The sequence below is a fragment of the Paramormyrops kingsleyae genome, unplaced genomic scaffold, assembly GCF_048594095.1.
Source record: "Paramormyrops kingsleyae isolate MSU_618 unplaced genomic scaffold, PKINGS_0.4 ups29, whole genome shotgun sequence".
Classification (NCBI taxonomy): Eukaryota; Metazoa; Chordata; class Actinopteri; order Osteoglossiformes; family Mormyridae; genus Paramormyrops; species Paramormyrops kingsleyae.
The window spans coordinates 1180938-1187363 of NW_027325967.1; the positions used below are offsets into that span (position 1 = coordinate 1180938).

The following is a 6426-nucleotide window of genomic DNA, read 5'->3' on the forward strand; positions in this document are numbered from 1 at the left end:
AATTCCTTGTATGGAAACATATCTGGATTCCGATTCTACATCCTTCATCAGGACTAGAAAACTTCCATCCAGCGTTGCATTTCACTTTGACGCTGTCGCTTTTGAAACACTTTTCTGTGATCTAGCTCTTGTTTTGGTCGCCGACTATCATCCAACAAAAGGTTCATTTCAGCTCTCCTAATCTGACATAAACCACACTCACAAACACTTTCGGGTTACTGTGTCACCGGGAAGGGATGGACTCCAGTCGGGATGGGTTTCCAGCATTTCCTATCCTGGCTGTTCTCTTTAGGGACAAACACAAGATTGGAGTCTAGTGATCACACCGGAAGCTGACTTACCTGAACGGAGATGTATGGAGCAGACTCTCATATGTGCAGGGATGCTCTGGAATGCAAGGTCTTTACTACCCACCGCTATAAGCTACGCCATCCGACGCCATTTCGTCAACTCTTCCACTTTTGCTCTTGTCTTTTCCAATCCAGAAAAGAGAAGAAACGTATACCGGTCCTGAAGACCGAAGAGAGACCCGAGTCGATATGGGGCTGCCGCTTAGCGGGTCGCCGTTAGCCGGGCCTCCGTGACGCCCCCGCGCAGAGTAGAATGCCCAGGGGCGTCGCAGCCACCGGCGTCCTCCCTGTCCTCCTGTCCTCTCAAAAAACAGCAATCATTTAAACAAACATGAGGGAAAATTCAAAAGGCAAAGATGAAGTCATGCCTTACCTCAGCACAGCTGCCCACCGCACAAACGACAGCGTGTCACCTTACTTTAAAAAAAAAGAAAAATTGGGGCCGCGCACGGACAGGGCCCCTCCCTCACACCACATGCGGCTAATTAGTTGGCCATCCAGAGGCACTCAGTCTATTAGTCACCCATTCAGTCAGTCAGTTCTGCCTTTCAACAACAGGGGGCAGTAGAGGTGCACCGTTCCCGGAAGCACTGCAATACCGGGTCGATGCCTGGAGCAGATGGGGCAAGCCCCACTTCCGGCTCCCTGTTCCAAAAATCCGTTTAATATGTGGTCCCCTCCATGGGGGACGTATCAAAATAACCTTTTCATACCAAAACAAAATGTAAATCAGCTCAAATACATGAATAATAAATATTATGCTTGTACTACTTACATTAACACATAATCACAATCTATAAGGCTGAAACATTCCCACACTATGCAAATCATGCCAACACAGTACAATAAGACTTTCAAAGATAATATTAAACAAACACCCACAGAGTGTTCCAAAGTGCATTTTGCAATGTCTATACTTTGAATGTCAAATTACAAACTTCACATAAATCTAAAGTACACTAAGATTAAGATGAGTTTGTTACCAAACCAAATATATAAGAAATAATTTATTTGCCAGGAATTAAGTTTATGATATTGAATGAAATGTGTGAGCATGCCCCAGTTAGTGAAAGTGTGTCCCCTACCCCAAGACTCCAGAGGGTTAAAAAGGAACACATCCGCAGACTTCCAAGCTCTGCACTAGGGCTGAACGATATTCTGTTTTGACATCGACATCGCGATGTGCGCGTGAGCGATAGTCACATCGCCGGAACATACGATGTGAAGGGTAGAAGCCCATTGTGTATTAAGAGAACGGTAGCACACAGTAAACACGAGTTTGTTGTATGGCTTGTTGCTGGGGTGACATGCACGTTCCGCGTGCCTGCACAGTGATTGGTTCGCTGTGTCGCTGCTCACCGCTCACAGCCAACATTCACTGCTAAAAATGCGCGACGAAGAGGATCCGCCGCAAAAAAATGATTTCGTACCAAAAAGAAAGTCGAAATCATCTATTTGGGACTATTTCGGCTACAAAAAGGAGGATGTTGACCAAAAAGAGGTACTTTGCATGGAGTGTCATAAAGTTGTGGCCACAAAACATGGAAACACCACCAATTTGTCTGATCACTTAAAACGGCACCACAAAGCTCTTTACAACGAATACAAAGCCAAATCTGGATGTCAACCAAAACAAACAAATGTTTGTGATGCCTTTGCCAGTGTGACACCTTACCAGAAAGGCTCTCAATGACAGAAAGAAATAACAGACGCAATAACGTTTCATATCGCTAAAGATATGTTGCCATTAAATACCGTCGCCAAAGAGGGATTTAAGAAAATGATCCGAACGCTTGACAGGCGGTATGTTATACCATCCCGCACATATTTTTCCCAAGTTGCGATAAAAGAGCTGTATGAAAAATGCAAATCTAAGATTGAAGCAGAACTGTCGCACGTGGAATACTATGCAACTACAACAGACTTGTGGTCCAGCAGGACAACGGAGCCCTACATGAGTCTGACGGTCCATTTCATCGCAGAGGACTTCGAGCTAAAAAGTCGCTGTTTGCAGACGGCATTTTTCCCGGAAAGTCATACAGCCGAGAATGTCGCAGAGGCCCTGAGAGAAGCGGTGTCCGCTTGGGGCTTAGATGAGACACGTCAAGTCTGTATAACAACAGATAATGCAGCGAACATGGTGAAAGCTGCCGATCTGAACAAGTGGACCAGGCTACAGTGCTTCGGCCACAGACTGCATCTTGCAGTTGGTGAGTAATGACCATGATCTTTATCCAAAATAAAAATACATTTTTACTCAGCTGTTTTACTTAATAACCTGTCCTGAACCTGACAAAACTTGTAAAATGAATTTGTTGCATGTGTGTACGTAGAGCTTTAAAACGTAAGAAAAAATACAGACACTAAACATTTAATTTTAAACAAAAAATAGTTTTATGAGCACATTTGAGGAGCTCTTTTCCAAAATGCGATAACTCCATTTCAATAGTTTTCAGGGAAATTAATTGTTTTACCTAGACCCACACATTTTGTGAATATTCAATTTATCCTGTTAAAATGTTTTTTGCTTAGTCTGAACATGTTGAATAATGATTATTAAATCAAACAACTATATTGTTGTTGAAAAATTCAAAGTAAATTTTTTTTCTTTTCAAAACGCTATAAATCCATCCATTTTTCCCAAAAATTGATGGTTGTCTTTTTTTAAAAGTCTTTTGTCTTTTATTTTTCATGTTCGCAGTTATTAATAAACAATTAAAATGTCTCATTGCAATATTTTACATATTCCTAATCATTACTTTTGCTGGTTCTTTGTCACAGCTTTTAGGGGCCGTGTACATGAACGCGTCCTGCATCAGCACCGAAAACTTAGAGAGAGAGAGAGAGAGAGAGAGAGAGAGAGAGAGAGAGAGAGAGAATAAGATTTTTTTACTTATTTTGAGGAATTATAGCCTAATGAACAAACATCTGTTAGGAGCGCAGCCACGTTGGATTGCGAGAACGTTCACTAGGCTAAAATTAAGTTCGGTGCTTATTGGGGTTTGGAAAGAAACTGCATCTTGCAGTACATTTTAAACAAGGAAATTATTATTGGCGTCTATCGCGTTTCGGAAAAGAGCTCTTCATTTATTGTTTGAAATAAAACAGTGTGCTTCAATAATTAAAGTTCGCAATGTTTTGTTTGTTTTCTCCGCTTAGAAAATGCAGTGAAAAAGGATGGCCGCAATGATCGTGCTACAGGAGTCTGCAAGAAGCTGGTGAGCCACTTCTCTCATAGCTGGAAGGCCAGCGATGCCCTGGCAAAAGTCCAGAAGGAACTCAATCTACCATCACATTGTCTCATCTCAGAATGCCAAACAAGATGGGGTTCCAGACAGATGATGATCAGCAGGATATTAGAGCAGCAGCAGGCTTTAACTCAGGTCCTGTCTGCAGACAAGAAGCTGCGGCATCTAATTCCAACCTGGCAAGATATAGATGTGCTGGAGTCTGTAAGCAAGTCACTGGGCCCAATGCTGGATTTCACTGATGCACTTTCAGGCGATGAATACGTCAGTGTCTCCTTTGTAAAGCCAGTTCTTCAGCTCTTCAACACTTCACTACTGGAAATGCGAGAGGAAGACACAGACCTGACCAAGAACATAAAGATGAAGATGCTGGACTACCTCAATGAGAAATACGAAGATGATGATACTCAGAAGCTGCTAGATATGGCATATTTTTTGGACCCCCGGTTCAAGATAGACTTCATCAGTGCAGACAAGAAGACCCAAGTTAAGGCCAGAGTGGTATCACAGATGATGGAATGCCAGGAGAAATCAAGCTGCAGCACTGACGTGGAGCCCAACGTTACCAGTGCACCCCAGGCAAAGAAAGCAAAGAAGTCATTGGGAAGCTTCTTTAAACAGAGAGAAACTGAAGCAAAGGGTGATTCCTCTCTGACCCTAAAGGATGCTTTGGAAGCAGAGTTAAACACTTACCTGCTAACACCTCCAATAGACAAAGAGGAGGATCCACTTGCATGGTGGAAAGTACACAAACTAAGCTTTCCTCATCTCGCCAGACTTGCCCGCAAAAACCTGTGTATTCCTGCGACAAGCTCGCCGTCCGAGAGACTTTTCAGTACTAGTGGCAACATCGTCACTTGCCAACGAACCTGTCTCAAGCCTGCAAAGGTTGATAGTAGAGGTCGACCGATATGGGTTTTTCAATAGCCGATGCCGATGACGATATTTAGGAGTCAGGGTCAGCCGATGGCCGATATATGCTGCCGATATTTTTTGGCCGAAAATTGGACGTTTTCCCCTCTATTTGCATGATAAAATATCACATTAATAATAACAAATGATACACAAAATTTCTCAACTTAGCATTTATTGAATACTGACTTGTGTAAATTTAAATATAAACTTAAATAACAAAAACACAATACAACTTATAAACAACTTAAACTTATAAACAATAAAGATAGCAGCATCAGAATCTCTTTAGCAGCAAACTCATTCTTCAGCTCCCAAGCTCACCAGTCTGCTGCAGATATTGCACCTGGCTTTTCCTGGTGTTGGCTTTGTGAAATGCTGCCATACAGGATTAGATTTTTGTTCAGCCATCAGACAGCAATTACTAAAACAGAAGAATAAATGCAAGGTTAGAATTTTTATTATAGTACCTTCATCTTCAATTCATTCTACAATTCCAGTATTCCATGCACATTAAAACAATTACACTCTAATACATTTTGAAGAAAAAAAAAAACACTAAGTGCATCATGGTATGATGAGTAGTGTACACTAACATGTTGTTTCTGTTGTTAGCAGACAGATAGCTTAAAGCCAAATTCACAATCAGAATCTAGTGATCCCGGAAAATAAAATAACTGTCGTATTGCACAGCCTTGTATGCAAGGACACCATAAGCCCCTAGTGATTGTGACGTTGTCTACGTATAAGCCCGTATAAAGGATAGACATGTTTAATGAGGAAACTAACTGCGCAAAGTCATGCACTTTTTATCTAGACGTCTGACAAATTGTTTGAATCTCCGGTCTCAAATGAAAAAAAGTTGCACAGAAGGACCATTGTCAGCATCAGCTCAAGTAAATGGTAACCACGCTTTCGAACAAACACTTTTCTCCGCCATGCATTGTTCTTAGCAGCTCTGTGTCTCCCGAGGACGGCGCTGTCTGTGATCAGGGCAGAGCAACGCAACTCTCACACACGCTGCAGTATTTGAGAGCTGCCTGCTCCGCCCCACACACTCACAGAGTGAAATTCTCCGACACAAGAAAAAAAACATAACTGATAACATCGGGCTGATATGGTAATAATTAAAATGTTAACAACTAAAATGATTTTTAACGATTAAAAAACGTCTGTGAGCCCACCAATAAGCGCACAAAACGAACTCTATTAGAATCAATGATCCTTAATGTTACCTGTAAGCTACAGTTGGTTGAAGGCTCATTATCATTACCCCAGTTCCCAATAGCGTAATTCGCGTTTTCTTTTAAAGCAACATTTCATAGCAAACTACTTAAATAAACAGGTCATTGAAAGATCAGAATTTAAGCCTTTTATCCCAGGACTCTTCCAAAACTTCTGGCTGTGGTCCTGCACAAGGCAGCATGGGTCACGTGTTCCACAGCAACAATCATAGATATCTATAGAATGACTAGATGTCTCGTCTGCGTTGCTGGCCAACGGAGTCGCACGTCCGCATATGGCGGCCATCTTACCACAGGCTGCTCGCTCACCCAAAATATGTTGATAGTAAAACATGTAATTTTTAAATAGCCATAACGTGCTCAATTTTTAACCGATTTTCAAACGGTTTGATTTTATAAACGTCAAATATGTAGTTATGACACTGAATACTTTTGAATAATTATCTTATGTTCTAAAAAATAGAATAATGTTCTAGAATAGGTAGACTAAGCCTACAAGATTTCCCTTAACAAATATACATCAAGAAACGCTGCATGTTAAAATCCCCACCCTGTACAGTGATGACTATAACACAGCACAAAGAACTAAAGTCCATATTTCCAAATCGTTAATAAAAATATTTTTACACATAAAATGGTAGTAAACAGTTTGTTTAGACATTATAAAGGCAC

The 6426-nt window shown here is 41.3% G+C and overlaps 1 pseudogene; it reads right to left on the reverse strand.

The window, feature by feature from the left end:
• Positions 1-915: 915 nt before the first annotated feature.
• Positions 916-1148, reverse strand: LOC140584032 (U2 spliceosomal RNA; annotated as a pseudogene).
• Between the last annotated feature and the right edge of the window lie 5278 nt (positions 1149-6426).